The following is a 16,818-nucleotide window of genomic DNA, read 5'->3' on the forward strand; positions in this document are numbered from 1 at the left end:
TGTCAGTCTCAGGGGCCTGATTTCCCATTGACCCTTCCCCCTTCTATTGGAACTGGGAACTAGCCAACCTAAAAACCCCCACTCAGTTTTAGTAAAGGGCCAACGGTCCCTTACATAAGCTGGCCCTGTGAGTGAGTGAGTGAGTGAGTGAGGGAGGGAGAGCTCAGTGGTTTGAGTATTGGCCTGCTAAACCCAGGTTTGTGAGCTCAGTCCTTGAGATGGGCCATTTAGGGATCTAGGATAAAAATCTGTCTGTGGATTGGCCCTACTTTGAGCAGGGGGTTGGACTAGATGACCTCTTGAGGTCCCTTCTAACCCTGGTATCCTATGATAGGATCACCAATGTTCAGAGAAACTAGCACAAGCTGGTCCCATGGTGTAAGGGTTGGTATGCTGAAATCTGAGTTCAAATCTCAGTGGAACCTTGTGGTAAATCCCTGGAGATCCAAGTGCTTTCCTGTCTCCAGCTGTCTAAGAATGAGTTGTTTACCTTGTGCTGAGTGACTCATCCCCACTGGAGCCAGGTCTTTGGTTGGAATGGGGTCTAGAAGTGGCTATGGTTTGACTGGGTGTTTGGGATTTCTGATGCCCACAAGTTTGGCCCTTGTGCTTTCTACCACACTTTTCCTCTTGCCCACATGGCGCTTGAACAAAGGAGTGTCAAGGCCAGGTTTCATAGTCAGGGAAAGGCACGAGGGAGGAAGAGTCCCAGGCTGGAGCCCAGCACCTCTCCTCCTCTGGGCACCTAGGACAGAGGTGGCTGGTGCTGACAGCTCCAAGGGAAGGCTTAAAAGCCAAGGGTAGGGTAAGAGGAGGGGAGAACCATGCCTATGCGTGGCCAGCAGACAGCCACAGAGACGCCCAGCCAGGCTGCTCCCTGCTCCCTGGCATGCCGAACACCCACTGAAAACCACCCACAGACCAGCATGTGGGGCGGCTGCTAATGCTTTTTGGCCAACATCAGAAGACGGTAGGAAAGCAGGGCCAGCCCCCCTGGTGGGGCCTCTTACCATTCCCACTCCAGGTGCTCACTTTGGGAGTGGGGCAGGAGATTTTTCCCCAAGAGGCTTTTCCCCAGCTGGCAAGAAGCAGAGAAACACCCAGGCTCCCAAGGTGCTATGTAGCAACCCCCTCAAGCACAGGGACAGGCGCACACTTGGAAGAGGGAAACTGCTCCACACACTAGCCCGGGCAGCCGCCCATTTTCTTTGGCAAGTCAGGAAGGGCAAAGGCGAGACTGGAAGCACCTGGGGCTCATGCCCCAGCCTTTGTGACCCCCAACCCCCAACTCCTTCCTGGGGCTCTAGCTGCAGCCAGAGCATTGGCCTGAGCGGCCAAAAAGAGGTTCCAGCCCTGAAGGGAGCAGGACTTTCAGCACAAAGGTAAAACGGCACAAGCACAACCACGAAGGGACTCGAACCCTCAATCGCCTGATCCGAAGTCAGACGCCTTATCCATTAGGCCACGTGGTCACACAGGAAAAGGCCCTCCAGGCACTTCTTTGGAAAAGGCAGACACTGATGCATCCGACGAAGTGGGGATTCACCCACGAAAGCTCATGCTCCAATACATCTGTTAGTCTATAAGGTGCCACACGACTCTTTGCTGCTTTTGCAGACACTGTGTTTCTTGGGTCAGCTACTGAGGGGGGGCCGAGACTCTCTGGGCACAAGAAGTCGAGTTCCCAGTGAGATGTGAGACTTAATTCTCTGGAGCCAGGTGCAGGGCTTTGGCAGGGAGGCTCAGGCATGGGGGATTGGGGTGCAGCGGACGGACCGGCTGTCTAGGTGCGGAGATTTAGTCTCACTGAGGAGGAGGAGGGGGAATCCTGCTGACAGGCAGTGGCCAGGGCCGGTGCAACCACTAGGCGAACTAGTCGGCCGCCTAGGGTGCCAAGTGGTTGGGGGCACTAAAAATCGCACTCAGGGGAGGCGGGGGAGTGGAGGTGAGCTGGGGCATGATGGGGATGTGGGGGGGGCTGCCTGCAGCAAGTAATGGGAGGGGCATGCAGGGGAACCACTCCGTGTCCCAACTCACCTCTGCTCCGTCTTCTCCCCTGAGCACGCCGCCCCCGCTCTGATTCTCCTCCCCTCCCAGGCTTGCAGCACTAAACAGCTGATTGGCACCACAAGCCTGGGAGGTGGGAGAAGTGGAGCGGCGCCGGCGAGCTCAGGGGAGAAGGCGGAGCGGAGGTGAGCTGGGGTGGGGAGCTGCTGCGGGGGGGCTGCCCGGCTCTTCCCCATGGCCCCCGCCCCTGCACTCACTGCATGGTAAGTGGAGTGACCCAGCCCCAGCCTGGGCCACTCCCCTGGCTCCCAGCCACGCCCGGCGAGTGCTGTGGGCGGTTCCCCCCCGCAAGTTTGGGAGCCAGGGGAGCAGAGCAGGCTGGGGCCCCAGGCCTCCATGGGGAGAAGCAGAGGGGGGCTGGTCCCAGGCCACCGTGGGACATGGGGGGCTGGCTACTTCCTGCGGGAAGTGGAGTTACCTGGCCCCAGCCTGCTCTGCTCCCCTGGCTCCCAGGCTTGTGTTGGTGTTGGCTGGATTTGTGCAGGTGTTTGTGTATATTAGCAATTGTGTGTATGTGGCTGGATTCATGCATGTGTTCATGTATGTTTGCAATTGTGTGTGTGTGTGCATGCTCTGCTGCCCTCTGCCGGCGCGACAACCGTTTCTCTGTATGTCACAGCCCCCATACCGTCGACCCAGTGGTGATTTCCCCATCTTACAAGGGCTGGCTGGCCTGACCCTTCTCCCCTCTGCGGAGTGTGGTGGGGCTGCAGCTCACCCCCTGTGGGGCAGGAGTGCCAAGGTGCAGGGCACTGGGCTCCGATGCACCTGGAGAGCAGCTCAGGTGAGGCAGGGCAGGGTGTGTGGTGTCCGTTCTGCGTTGCCTGGTGCTGGGCCATTGCACAACCCCCAGCCACGCCACACAGCGCACCCTGAGAGGGGCAGGGGCCAAGCAGATGATCCAGCATGAGGGGATCATTCTCATTGGTAGCTGTGCAGTGGCAGTGAGTTCCACAGGCCTTGGCACATGCTATGTGGGGCAGGAGGTCCTTGTATTTGGAGCAGTGGGAGTGAACTGCATGCAGTTGTGTCTCTGAGCACAATTGTGAATATTATGGTGTGTGTGTGGGGGGGCGGTGATTGTTTCTCTCTTTGGGGGTTGGGCTAGCATGTCCCTCTGAGTGTGTTGTGTGTGAGTGTTCTTGGGATTGTGTGAGTCCCTTTGTGTGTGTGTCACTGGCTGCAGAATACAAAATCCTGCAAAGCCATTTCCTACTGGTTAGCCCAGCAACACATTGCTACAAACAGTGTCACACACACACACACACACTCACAAACACACACAGAGCCGGGCTCAGCCCCACCAGCAGGTGGCAGCAGGACACACGTGTCTCTCCTGGGCCAGCTTGGACAATTTCCCATCATGACCCGGCACAGTGCTGGTGCCCCCACACGGGGGTGGGCAGTGACTGGGCAGGGGGGGCATATGTGCTGGATTCAGAAGGAAGCACTTTGGGGAAATCAGTCACGGCCCTTAGCAGAGCTGGGACACAGACCCAGTGACCCCTGCACCACCCTGGGAGGGGAGTGGGGTCTAGTGGTCAGAGCAGGGAGGGGGCTGGGCACCAGGACCCCTGGGTTCTATCCCTGGCTCTGGGAGTGGAGGGGGTCTAGAGCAGGGAGACTGGGGGCCAGGACTCCTGGGTTCCATAGGGGAGACTGTTTTTGCCAGTGCTTCCTCCCTAGTGATCCCAGCCCAGCCCCCTAGTGGAGACTGAGCAGAAGTGGGGGGAGTTGTTCTCCGACTTTGGAGTTATGATTCAAACCCCTCCCCCAAGGACTGTGACATCATGAAATCTGCCCCCCCCCAACACAGAGAAAACTGGTGGGATTCTGTCCACACGCAGAGAATTCTCTCCGCCAGGCTCCTTCGGTTCCTCTCGCTGCTCTCCGTCTTGCCGCCAGACACTGCTCATCTGCATAGCCCTGCCCATGGACACGCGACACCTTCTGTCCTGCTGGTTTCAAGTGAGTGAGCAGGTCACAGCACGTCACAGCCCCAGCCAGGGCCGGCTCCAGGCACCAGCTCAGCAAGCAGGTGCTTGGGGCAGCCCAGGGGAAGGGGCGGCACATCGGGCTCTTTGGCAGCAATTCAGCAGTGGGTCCCTCGGTCCCTCTTGGAGGAAAGGACCTGTCACCGAATTGCTGCCGAAGAAGAAAGTGGCGCAGATTTTTTTTTCCTGCTGCTTGGGGCGGCAAAAACCCTGGAGCCGGCCCTGGCCCCAGCACACATCACAGCCCCAGCACACGTCATAGCACGTCACAGCCTGGGGCAGGGAGATATTGGGGAAGGGGATGAGGGGAGATGGGGGGAAAGACCCAGCTCCATAGAGCCCTAGAGGCAGCTGGATATGGGGGGGCAGGAGAGGGGATGGAGGGAGGAGAGACCCATCTCCTTGGACCCCCAGAGGTGGGAACTGAGGGGAGAAGGGGGGAGGGAGGGATCCAGCCCTATAGACCTGTAGGGGCAGGGAGATATTGGGGGCAGGAGGGGAGAAGGGGGTTGGCAGAGACCCAGCCTGGGGTGCAGGGGAAATGGGCTGGTTTAGAGGGAACTGGGCAGGAGAAGAGACACATGGGGGGATACATGTTGGGACAGGGAAACTGACTCACTCCGAATACATGCAGAGCAGAGCAGGGCGGAGGCAGATCATGCTGGTCCCAGGGTAATTTCGGGGGTTCTGATTCCCCACTCAGCCGGGGGGCTCCCCTCTGGGCTGAGGAGCCCTGGGGTTGGCGGGTGCAGGGGCTGGGTGTGTGTGTCAGGCTGGGGGAGCTGCCTGGGCAGAGGGGCTGGAACTGGCGGGGCTGACCACGTAAATTATCCTGATCTAAGCGCCATTGTAGAGAACACAATGTTGGCACAGCACTTCCTGGCAGCCAAAGACTGCGCTTTCTACACCTGCTCCTGTGGATGTGGCCTCTCTCCTGATTCCTGAGGAAAGGAACCTTTCCAGGAAATGGCCAAGGCTTCTGGGAATCCGCATGTGGCTGGTGGACAGAATGAGGAATCATTTGGCTCCTGGCAACTTAAAAGCTGAGCGCCCAAACAAGGGCTTGAACTCAGGCCCTTAGATTAAGAACCTGATGCTCTACCAACTGAGCTACCTGGGCTTGGTAAGAAACAGCTTCACCGTTCACCACAAGAGCGAGCAGGCAGGCAAAAGAGAGGCCAAAAAAGTCCCAGGAACCCCTCCCCTTTTTCTGCACAGCCACTGCCTGTCAGCAGGATTCCTCCTCCTCCTCCCTCCTGTGCCTCAGTGCGACTAAATCTCCACACCTAGACAGCCGGTCCGTCCGCTGCACCCCAATCCCCCATGCCTGAGCCTCCCTGCCAAAACCCTGCACCTGGCTCCAGAGAATTAAGTCTCACGTGTCACTGGGAACTCGACTTCTTGTGCCCAAAGAGTCTCGGCCCCCCTCAGCAGATGACCTGAGAAGAACAATATCCGCCTTTTCCAAAGAAGTGCTTGGAGTAGCCTTTTCCCATGTGACCTAATGGATAAGGCGTCTGAGTGTGGATCAGAAGATTGAGGGGTCGAGTCCTTTGGTGGTTGTGTTGCTGCAGTTTTACCGTTGTGCTGAACGTCCTGCTCCCTTCAGGGCTGGAACCTCTTCTTAGCCGCTCAGGCCAATGCTCTGGCTTCAGCTAGAGCCCCGGGAAGGAGTTGGGGGTTGGGCGTCACAAAGGCTGGGGCATGAGCCCCAGGTGCTTCCAGTCTCGCCTTTGCCCTTCCTGACTTGCCAAAGAAAGTGGGCGGCTGCCCGGGCTAGCGTGTGCTCCTGTCCCTGTGCTGGAGGGGGTTGCTACATAGCGTCTTCGAAGCCTGGGTGTTTCTCTGCTTCTCGCCAGCTGGGGAAAAGCCTCTTGGGGTAAAATCTCCTGCCCCACTGCAAAAGTGAGCATGGAGAGTGGGAACGGTAAGAGGCCCTACCATGGGAGCTGGCCCTGCTTTGCTACCATCTTGTTACCTTGGCCACAGAGCATCAGCAGCCGCCCCGCATGCTGGTGACCTTCAGTGGGTGTTTGGCATGGGAGTTTGCCAAGAGGAGGAGAGGTTGTTGCTGGGTCACTTTTACAGATGCCCCTTCCCTGGTACTGCCCTTGCTCAGCTGCACAGAGGAGCTTCCATCCCCAATCCCTGCCTGTCACTGCCCAGCAGCCCTCTGGCACCATTCCTGAGGGTCACCCTGCCTCACTCTCTCCCTGCCATGTTGGGAAAGACAGCTCCCATCTCTCCTTGTTAAAGGTCAGGTGGGCCAACTAGGGGCAGAAGCCCATTCTGTGTTTTCCTACTGCAGAGCCCAAGCTCAGGGACTCACCTTGGGTGCAGACACTGCTGTGCTCCCAGAAAACAAGCCACCCCTGCACAAAGAGGGATGAAATGGTCTGCCAAAGCCCGGGATTGAACCAGGGACCTTTAGATCTTCAGTCTAACGCTCTCCCAACTGAGCTACTTTGGCAGCTGCATTGAAGTATTTTGGCCTGTTGCTTCTCTGTGTGGGATGTTTTTGTCAGCAGTTGCACACAAAAAGGACAGGAAAACGAACGGCTGCTCCACACCCCCACCGGAGGAACCCGGCGCCCTTAGCTGTGGGGAGTAAGAAGTGGCTGTTGGCTGACAGGGCCTGTCCCCGAGGAGCTGGAACAGCAGCTGCTGCCTCCCCCTCGGCTTCAGGCTGTGGGAAATGCTCATTGCCTGGCTGCATGGGCGGCTGCTGCTCCGTGCTCTGGAGAGCGTCTGTATTGCTCTGTCAACCCCCCGTCTTCACTGAGCCAGTCTGGTAAGGTCCCAAGTGCCCCCTCCGGCCTGGCAGCTGAGAGTCTGTGCAGACATCAGCCCCCCTGCCAGCCCCACAGGCAGCAGCGGCGCCAGCCCCCCAGCACCACAGGGGCACTCGATGCACTTCCTGTGGGGAAATGGCTCCTTGGCGTCCAGCTGCTAGAGTGAGAGCCAGGAGAGAGCAGTGTCTGGCTCACCGTGGGGGAGAGAAGAGACCTGGTGAGTGCGGATCTCCCTCAGCCTCCCCCGCAATGCTGGTCACTTCTATTGTCACTGTGATAGTTAGTGCTTCCCATCAGGGCCACCCGCAACAACTCCTCCCCTTCCTTCCAAGGCCCTGCCCCCACTCCACCCCTTCCCCCAAGCTCCCACCCCTGTCCAATCTCTTCCCAGCCTGCACCTTCCTGCCCCATTCCTCTCCCTCCCCCACCTCTTCCTCTCCCTGCTCCTCCCCCTCCCCACCCAGCCCCTCCTGCACCCCACTGAACAGCTGATCTCTGGCAAGTGGGAGGTGCTGAAGGGGAAGAGGAGGAGCTTGTCAGCAAGGCCTGTAGTGGGGGGGGGGGGGAGCTGGCTGCCAGCGGGTGCTGAGCACCTATTTTTTCTCTGTTGGTTCTGCAGCCCCGTAGCTCCCATGGAGTCGCTGACTTGGCTCCTTTCACACTCTAGAGAGAGGAGCAGAACCAGGGCTATGGCTGATCTATGGGGCACCAGGTGAGTGGCAGAGGCTTCAGTTGCTGAGAGTTTGCCTGACCCCTCAGGGACACAGTGTGAGGGGGTGTCCCAGGGATCTCTATGAAAGGAGCAGAACAGGATTTACTTGGGGTGGGGAGAGAATTGAGAGTGTCTCAGGGGGTTGGACAGAGGTATTGCCCGGGTGAGGGACTGGCTAAAACTCCAGCCTCGCTGTGAGCAGGATTTGAACCTGAGCAGGGGAACCCTATTGGATTTCAACTCCAACGCCTTAACCACTCGGCCATCACAGCTGTGAGCACAAAGCTACCCCAATGCCAGAGAAACTGGTAAAGAATCACAATGCCCAGGCGTGAAGTCATCTGAACTACAGAATTCCCACCGCAAACCTGGCTCCCAAAGCACAGGGGGGATTGGGGGTTTATTCTCTTTGCTTAGCCATGTGCAGTCGCACAGAGAGCGCGTTTAAAAGTCTCCCCTCCCACAGAGCGGGAAGGGGAAATGATTCTCAACTTGAAGCTTGATGTGAATGAGGATGTCTGGACCACAGGGCCAGGGACTGGCTTTTGCTATAGAAACCAGTGACACATGGAGCCAGGCTAAGGAAAATGTTTCCTGGAGTCAGTAACTGGATTAGCAGCAGTGCAGAGAAATGTCTCACAAGAGGAGTCAGCGCATTGGTGGTTCGGTCGCAGAAGTCACAGCTACGGCGGAGGAGGTCTGGCTTTGGTTTCTGGCCAATAGAGGGGTGAGTTTTATTGTCTCAAAATTACAGTAGAAAAATTAAGCCCCAAACTGGGTGCGGTGGGGCTTTCTCTGGTTTGTTTTGTTTTTCTCTTTTGAAATGTCCTTGATCATTTTTCTGGAAAAACTATTTGGACAAGGCCAAGGAAGAGTTAGAACAATTACAAATCTCCATGGGAGTGAGGGGGTCTCTCAGCACTGGGGGAGGGTGGAGATTTTCATGGAGGGGAGTTGAGGAGATAAATGAGAGGCTTTTGCTCCAGCAGAGGGAGCAGCTTGGCAGGTTCATTTTTACCAAGTGAATCCCCCCACCCCACACACACACGTTGCTTCCCTGCTGCTGCTGCCCCAGCTCAAACCCCATTGTCACCCCCAGCATGTGACCTGCAGCTTCCTGCTGACAAAGCCCTTATCTATCAGAGACAAAATCCCCTCGTCTGCCCCTTCTCCCAGCTGAGCCCTCCCCCCGCCAGAGCCCAGGACAACCCTGACCTAGCCATGCCAGGGGGTCGGGCTTAATCCTCAAGGCCGAGCACAAAACCTTCAGCCGGGCACGTTTCGCTCCCTTCCCACCTCGGCCCAAGCGGCAAGGGAGAAACGGACGAGACACGACGGCTGGAAGACGCCTCCCTCCCACTTCTCTATAGCCTGCTGTGACATTATTAATATGAACTGGGACCGTAGAGATCATTGTTGCCACCACTGTTATCTATGTGCAGGAAACATTGTGCAAAGGTTGGCGTGTGAGGTGTCTAGGACAAGGTTATGATTTGCTGGTGATAATGACGCTGGCTGGATGTGTGCACCATTTTTGTAGCTGAAGTTATGAACATGGGCTATGTATTTGTATCTCAAATGTATTTGATTCCAAGTAGCCTCAGTGTCGTCAGCCCCCAACTCCTTCAGGAGTCCACAGCAAAGAGACACCCCCCCCCACTGCCCTGGACTCCCTGGGAGGTGCCTCCCACCCCCCACCCAATGGAGCACCAAGGATTACAGTGGCAGCATCTAGTGACAGTGGGGTTCAGTGGCTCAGGCCAGACACCTGAGCTGGGGACCCACCCCCATAGCACTGCTCGAGGGCCTGGGCCTGGGGTGTTCACAGCCCCCTCCTCACCCCTCCCTGAGCCCAGCCTGGCTCCTCACCTGGAACAAAGCAGAAGCATCCGTCGGCCTCGCTGCTGTCCGAGTCGCAGGCGCTGCTGCTGTCCCAAGGGGAGCGGGCCGAGCTGCTGGGGCTGGGAGAGGGATCCTCCACCTCCTGCCCTGGGAAGGCTGGAAGGTCCCACTGACCGGGCAGGGCGATGCCTCCTGCTGGAAATGGGGGCTGGGCTCCTGGGGCCGCTGCTGCCCACACAACAAGCCCTGGAGCCACCCTGCCCGGTTCTGCTCCTGGGCTGGGTCCTGCCTGCCCAGCCGCATCCTGGCCCAGCTCCATTTTGGCCTGGCCGGTGCCTCTCCCACCTCAGCGCCTGCGCCGGGAGCAGGTTTCCTCTTCCAGAAGGCTGGGAACTTCCACCTCCTGGTCCGGCCGGGAGCTCCTTCCCCGCCAGTGGGGACGGAGGGGCCGCTCCGCTCCTGGGGAAGATGGCAGCTGCTTCCCTCAGGCTCTGGGGCCACTGGCAGAGCCTTCTTCCTGAACATCCTAAGGAGCCTGGGAGTCTGGGGTCAGGGCAGTCTCTCACTAACCAGCCTGTTTGGTCTCTCCCCATCCCTGCCCCAGCCAGAGCAGCTCCTCCTCCCCCCACAGGGGTGCAGGGAGTGCAAGCTACACACATTGGCAGGAGTTCATTGCATGATCTGCTCCCCCTCAACGTTCCCCCTCCTCATCCCTGGGGCTGCAAGAACCGGGGAGTCTCGTCCTTTTCGAGCACTGGGGTCAGTCACAAAGACCATCGGTCACTTTGGACAAGCAGCTCCCTCCTGCCAGCCCAGGACACACTCACACCTCCCCCCCACAACCCCGCCCAGGCTAGAGAAGGAACAGAACCCAGGAGTCCGGACTTCTCCTGGGAAACCATTCCCCACTTCAAAGTCCCTCGGCATAGCAAGGCCAGGCCCCCCTCGGTTCCCATCGATTTCCATGCTCAGCAGCTCCCCGGGTCTGGCCCAGCTCAGAGACTCTCAGCCTGGGGAACAGTCTCCCACAAGGGAAGGGCTGGGAGCCCCATTGCTGGGACCTTGCCAAACACACTGGAGACGGCTCTGGAGAAGCACCTCCCGGTCTGAGAGTGAGGAGCTCGTGGGGGCTGTTTACAAATCCAATCTCCTTTGGGAGAGATTCTCTCCCCCTCTTTCTGCCTCTCCCCAGACAGACAGGGGGCGCCACCGAGGAGCCCTAATGCCACTCACTTGCTCTGGTGACGGAGCGCTGGATGGAGGATGTTCAGTGTCGTCCCTCGCCCTTCTCCTCACTCTCCAAGCCAAGGCAGGCTGGAGAGGGGGGTGGTGACCTGAGAAGTTACCCTGCCCAGCCAGCAGCCAGGGTGATGGCACTGGGCGATCGGCTGGCTGGGAAAACAAGAGTCTGTCTCATTGCCAGGGAAAGGAGAAACTTGGCCAGCAGCAGGGGGTGTAGAACACCGCCCTAGGGCAGGGGTGACAGCGCCTCCAGGATCCTGACATCCCAGCACTTTACACACCTTCCTGGAGCCTCCCAACCCCCCTGGGCTGTCGGGACTGTGACCCCAACCCCACTGATGAGAATCAGGCCTGGGGAGGGGAAGCTAGTGGCTCAGGGTCACACCAAGTGTCAGAAGGATGGGTGGGACCCAGCAGTCCTTCTTTCTAGGCCCCTTCGCTAACCACTGCTGCACACTCCCTCCCACAGCTGGCAATTACAAGCAGCCCTCATGGCCGCTCCCCCTGCCTTTGAGAGGGAGTGTGCTCCGCTGGAGTGACTGGGCCAGGGGATTGGGAGTTAGGACTCCTGGGTTCCATTGCTGGGGATTTAGTACTTTCCCGCTAGTGGAGAGTGCTGGGAGAATCCCCCAGCCAGAGCTGCTCTGACAGCGCTAAGCAGCATCTGACCATTCAAGGGTGGAGCGCACGGCCCAGGAGGAGGAGTGTTTGGCTCTGGGGTTTCACTTCAGCCCAGTCTAGAGAGAGGGGCCCAGCCATGGAGTTTGGCTCAAGAAGATCAATTCTCCAATTTGTTAAGGGTGTTTTGAATTCCAATCCTGTGCTCCAAAGTGCTTGGTGTCAGTTGCCAATTTTAGAAGCCTGCTCTCCACTCCATTTTCCAAATCAGTAATGAAAATATTGACTAGTACCGGACCCCGGACTGATCTCTGCCGGACCCACTAGGTGCACCCTCTCCGTTGGACAGCCAGACATGGAGACGGGCTCTTGGAGTCTGGGCTTTCAACCAGCTGTGCACCCACATGACACTGATTGCATCTAGCCCGCATTTCCCTCGTTTGCTTGTGAGAATATCCTATGGGACTGTATCAAAAGCCTCAGTAACACTGAGATAGATCCCATCTACTGTTTACCCACCTCCACTAGGCCCAGCCCTAGGGAACCTAGGTCCTGCAGGATAGCTCCATTGGGGCGGGGGACTTGTAGAAGGGAGGAGTAGAGCTCCAAATGAACACACAAAGTGACACAAGCAGCACATTGACAGAATCACAGAAACCCTTCCCCAGAAAAGTAACCTGAATAAATGAGCATTCCCCAAAGTAAGGGGCAAATCTGGTAACACTGTTACTTCTCTGTCTGGGAGGTTTTTGCAGCAGTTGCACACAAAAAGGACGTCATTGTGAGCGGCCCATGAAGACAAGACTCGCTTTTGCCTGCCTTGCTCAGCTTGACTTGCTGCCTCACCCCATTCCTGCCCTAGTGCCCGGGTTGACCTGGTGGTGGAAGGGGACTGGGGGCCAGTGGCGCGGGGAGGAGGTTGAGCTGGACCCTGAGCTAGACTAGACCCTGGCGGTGAGAGTCTGGCCACCACTTGCCGCCCCACCCTGTTGTCCTGGCTTCCCCCACTGGGTGTCATTTTGGGAGGGAAGTGGGGCTTCTGCCTCCCCTCCCCGATTTTCACACCGCAGAGGAGTGCGAACAGGAAAACGAACGGCTGCTCCACACCCCCACCGGAGGAACCCGGCGCCCTTAGCTGCTCCCCCTGCTCCCCCCCAGCTATGCTACTGAGTGGAAGCGTCCTGTGCCCATCACACAGAGGTCGATTAATCAAAACCCTCTTCTGCCAGCACCGGGCCTCCTTCTTCTTACACTGGGCCTGCAAGCGAGGGCAGCTGGCACAGCACCAAGAGTCTAACCTGTGAGGCAGGAGGCGGCTGACGCCCGCAGCCTGCTGGGGAGCTCCCAGAAGTTATTAAGGGACAGAGACTCCTCAATGCCCTTAGTAACAAGGGTTTGGGGTTCACCGAGGCCAGTAAGGGGGTCACTATGTCGGCCCTATATCCCTGGGTGTCAGGTCACTGTGCAGCTTTGAACTAGAGCTCGGATCCCAACAACCAACCAGCAGCCCACAGCCTCCCCCTGGGTCAGCCCCACCTGGTTACTCCTTACAGGCCGACCTTACCCCCCTTCCAGCCCCGGATTCGCCCCCTAATCATCCTACTGCCACTCAGAGCCACAGCCGTGGAGGTGCTGAAGGAGGAGGGGTGACTCTAGGGTGGGGTTCTTCTCTAACGATGGCTGGCAGAAAGGTGGTGCTCAGCTCTGTCAGCCACCTGCCCAGTTGCCTCGCTGCCAGGGGATGCAGACGTTTCTGTAAGGCCATTAAATGGGGTATTTGGCTTCTGAGTGAATGTGAGGAATGTGCAATCCTAAGATGGAATTTCCATCCTTCTTTTTACTGCTTTCCAGGGCCCCAGTGGCCTAATGGCTAAGGCATTGGCTTCCTAAGCCAGAAATTGTGGGTTCAAGTCCCATCTGGGGTGGCAAAACTCCTTCCTTCTTGTATATTGCAACAAAGCCTTGGTGTTATTTTCACCAAGGAAACTGGGAGACATTTGAACCCAAAGTGCTGGATCTTGGGAGCAATCTCTGAGAAACAGCATCTTCCACTTAACAAATGCTTTCTAGACCCATCAGTAGCAAACACTTAATACTAGTGTTTGTCTGAGAATAGAAGGAAGGGGAGTGTTTACTCCGACACCTCAGTGAGTGACACAGACAGAAAGAGCAAGGCTGTCCTGAAAGAGAATGGATCTGTCTGGAGACAAAGCAGACCCTGAGAATGAGCAACAGTGTGAAAAGAAGAACTTCAAATGGGTGTTAGGTGTTAGTTAGGTTGGTCTGACAAATTTCAAGAAAATACCAATGCTCATAGACTGATGCGGACACTGGCTGCTTCTGATCTTTTACTGAGAATTCATTGAGAAATATTTTCCTTAACTATGTTATGGAATATTAGGTGGGCTATGAAGGCACCATTCCTTCTGCTTTCGCCCTTCGAGACAACACAGCTACATGGCATGCGGCCAGTGCTCACCTTCCAGTCAACTGCTAGAGAAGACAACACAGACAGGGATGGCAGCAGGGCAGACTGGAGCTCTGCGGAGATGGTGGGACCAGGTCTCATCAATGGGGAGGTGGCCACCCCAGCATGCACAAGGCTGAGCCAGTAAGTGCGGCATGTGCTCCACGGTGCCCCTACTCCCTGCATGTGGTGGTGGAGGGCAGTTTCTGAGTTCGGTTGGTTTGGGAAATTTAGGGCTTGGCTACACTTGCAGAGGTAGAGTGCTGGGAGTTAAACCACAGCAGGGAAACCGCTGCCGTGTGTTCACACTGACAGCTGCAAGCGCACTGGAGTGGCCACACTAGCAGCTCTTGCAATGCCACAGAGAGCAGTGCAGTGTGTTAGCTATCCCAGTGTGCAAGTGGCTGCAACGTGCTTTTCAAATGGGGGGCGGGGGTGGAGTGTGACGGGGAGTGTGTTGTGTGTACGTGGGGGGAGCGACAGTGTGGTTGGGGGGCTGAGAGTGTGTCAGCATGCTGTCTTGTGTGTTTGGACAGCAGCAGACCCCCACCTCCCCTCATACACACTCACAACAGCAGCATTCCACACTAATGGTTGCTTTGTCCCAGAGCAGATAAGCAGCCAGCTGTCAGAAACGGAGCTTTGAAAGGGGATATCCGCATGCCTGCAGCCGATTTCAAAACAATGACCAGAGTGGGCACTTGACTTCAGGGGATTATGGGACATTTCCTGAGGCCAAACACAGTGCAGTGATGCAACACATCATCCACACTGATGCCCGGGTATTTCAGCAAGGCTCAGCAAGCTTTATACTTCTCATGGAGGTGGATTACCAGGAGCGCTCCACCTACAGAGCCCAGGTGCTCCATGTGCCTTGCGAGTGTGGACACCTCAGGAGTTAGGGCGCCCGGGGCTGCTTTAATGGGCTCTAACTTGCAAGTGTAGCCAAGCCCTTAGACTATGTCACTTGTGTGACTACTTGTGCTATTGTAATAAATACAATAGACGTGCAATGGTCAGAAATTGCACCAGCATAGAAGTATATTAAAGGGAAACCCTAAGGAAATTAAGAGTTTAAATTATCCTCCACATGTCCCGTGTCCCACTAAAATGAATCCAACCCACAGGGCATGTGGGCAGAAGTATCGGTGTCAGGATGCTACATTGTTAGCACAGTAAGGCCATGGCTACACTTGCAAATTTGCAGCGCTGCAGCAGGGTGTGAAAACACACCCTCTCCAGCGCTGCATATTGTGGCGCTGCAAAGCGCCAGTGTGGTCAAAGCCCCAGCGCTGGGAGCCGCGCTCCCAGCGCTGTCCGTTATTCCGCACAGGGAGGTGGAGTACGGACAGCGCTGGGAGAGCTCTCTCCCAGCACTGGTGCTTTGACTACACTTAGCGCTTCAAAGCGCTGCCGCGGCAGTGCTTTGAGGTGCTAAGTGTAGCCACAGCCTAAATGAAGCTGCAAAATAAATGATGTTTAAATGACCTCACTCTATTTTTTACAATTCGGTATTAAGAGGTAATAGATACAGATGTGCACCAGGCAGGGTCGTTTGGAGGATGAAGCCTTTATGCTTCCATCACCCACCACTGTCAAGTTTTAGCCAATTAGGACAAGTCAGCAAATAAGAACAACCTCAGGTCTCAGTAACTGCTACAGGTAGCAAAGTCCTACAGGGAGCAGTTTCTGGCACTACACCTGTGCAGCTCTGCTCCCCGGCTCTTCTCAGGCTCCTGCTCTCTCCTTAGCTCTGCCCCACTCTGGCCCAGGCAGTTCCAGCTCCCATGGAGGATGGGACCCCCTGGCCTGGTGACTCCCTCATTATACTGCCTGGCCTGTCAGTGCGGCTAACTTGGAGATTTGGCCTCTCCCCTTTTTCACCTGGCCCCAGTCTGTGTGTGTTTTCCCATTTGGAGGCATTTGGAAGTTTGGAAGGGGAGCCGAAAGAGGAGTCTTTTCACAAGCAAGTTGGTTTTCTGCACAGGTAGGGCCCTTGGCCGTAAAGCTTAGCTCCGTCAGTGCGTCTGCATGGGGTTCCTCCAGTGCCTCAAGAGCCCGTGCTAAACTCTCGGTGTGGGCATTTGGCTTCCGCCAGTCAGAGTGCCGTGCCTGCGTCTTCCCAGTGCCGGCTCCCGTGAGGCACGCATAACTTGGGAGGAAAGGGGTAGAAGAGAAAGCAAGTGAAGCTGACTTCGAGTGGTGGTGCCCCTGGGCGGAGTGGTCCTCCTGCTCCTTCCTGTCAGAGGGGTGGGCTTGAGTATGGGCTTGGGGGGTCTGGCTGTGGGAGGATGGTGTCCAGGGAAGTCCCAAAGGTCACCCTGTGCCGGCGGAGTGTGAAGCCTCTCCCCTAGGTTGGGGTGCCGAGTATTAAGCCTTCCTCTGTGGCTTGGGCTGGGGAGCGTGATCCGGCGTCGGGTAAATTTGGGTGGAGCTGGCGGCCGGCAAGAATTCGGGCCATCAGGTCAACCCCCTGTGGACAATGGGGGAGATCCGGCAGGCCTGCGATTTTGGCTTCGCGGGCGGGCAGCTCAAGCCTGGCCTCCTATGAGCCTGGAAGGCAGCCGGCCGGGCTCACCCGTCTCCAAGTTCCTTTCAGGCAGCAGCTGGAGCGAGGAGCCCAGGGAGGGGAGCCCAAGGAGGTGTCAGGAGCTTGGTCCTGCCCCGGCGCCTGCGCCCAGCAGGGCTCTTGCCCGCTCCCGGCCCACCTGGTTTTGGCCTCTGCCACCCCTAGCAGTCAGCCAAAAGAGCAGAAGCCACCCTCTCCCTCCCGGAGTGGCCAGCATAGGGCTTGAACCCATGACCTTGGCGTTATTAGCACCACGCTCTAACCAACTGAGCTAGCCGGCCGACGGCAAGCTTGGCTGCCGGCAAGCCCTGCCTTGCCTGACCCTTTTGGAAGGAGTCACTGGCTGGCGCGGGGAACGATGTGGCCTCCGTTATTGAATGGATGGATCAAGACATCACCTATCAAGATAGGGGAATTAGCTCAAGTGGTAGAGCGCTTGCTTCGCATGCGAGAGGCAGCAGGATCAATGCCTGCATTCACCAGCGGCAAGGCAGCCGCGGGACCTTCTCTTGCCC

General features: G+C 57.2%; 5 non-coding genes across 5 annotated transcripts; 1 reads left to right on the forward strand and 4 right to left on the reverse strand.

The window, feature by feature from the left end:
• Positions 1-1,399: 1,399 nt before the first annotated feature.
• On the reverse strand, positions 1,400-1,472 carry TRNAR-UCG. Its single transcript has one exon. It is a non-coding gene; the product is annotated as a tRNA-Arg (tRNA).
• A 4,986-nt stretch (positions 1,473-6,458) lies between these two features.
• TRNAF-GAA lies at positions 6,459-6,531 on the reverse strand. The gene has a single exon. It is a non-coding gene; the product is annotated as a tRNA-Phe (tRNA).
• Positions 6,532-7,755: 1,224 nt separating this feature from the next.
• On the reverse strand, positions 7,756-7,837 carry TRNAS-UGA. Its single transcript has one exon. It is a non-coding gene; the product is annotated as a tRNA-Ser (tRNA).
• A 5,282-nt stretch (positions 7,838-13,119) lies between these two features.
• Positions 13,120-13,192, forward strand: TRNAR-CCU. The gene has a single exon. It is a non-coding gene; the product is annotated as a tRNA-Arg (tRNA).
• A 3,318-nt stretch (positions 13,193-16,510) lies between these two features.
• On the reverse strand, positions 16,511-16,584 carry TRNAI-AAU. Its single transcript has one exon. It is a non-coding gene; the product is annotated as a tRNA-Ile (tRNA).
• Between the last annotated feature and the right edge of the window lie 234 nt (positions 16,585-16,818).

The sequence above is a fragment of the Mauremys reevesii genome, linkage group 12 (assembly GCF_016161935.1).
Source record: "Mauremys reevesii isolate NIE-2019 linkage group 12, ASM1616193v1, whole genome shotgun sequence".
Taxonomy (NCBI): domain Eukaryota; kingdom Metazoa; phylum Chordata; order Testudines; family Geoemydidae; genus Mauremys; species Mauremys reevesii.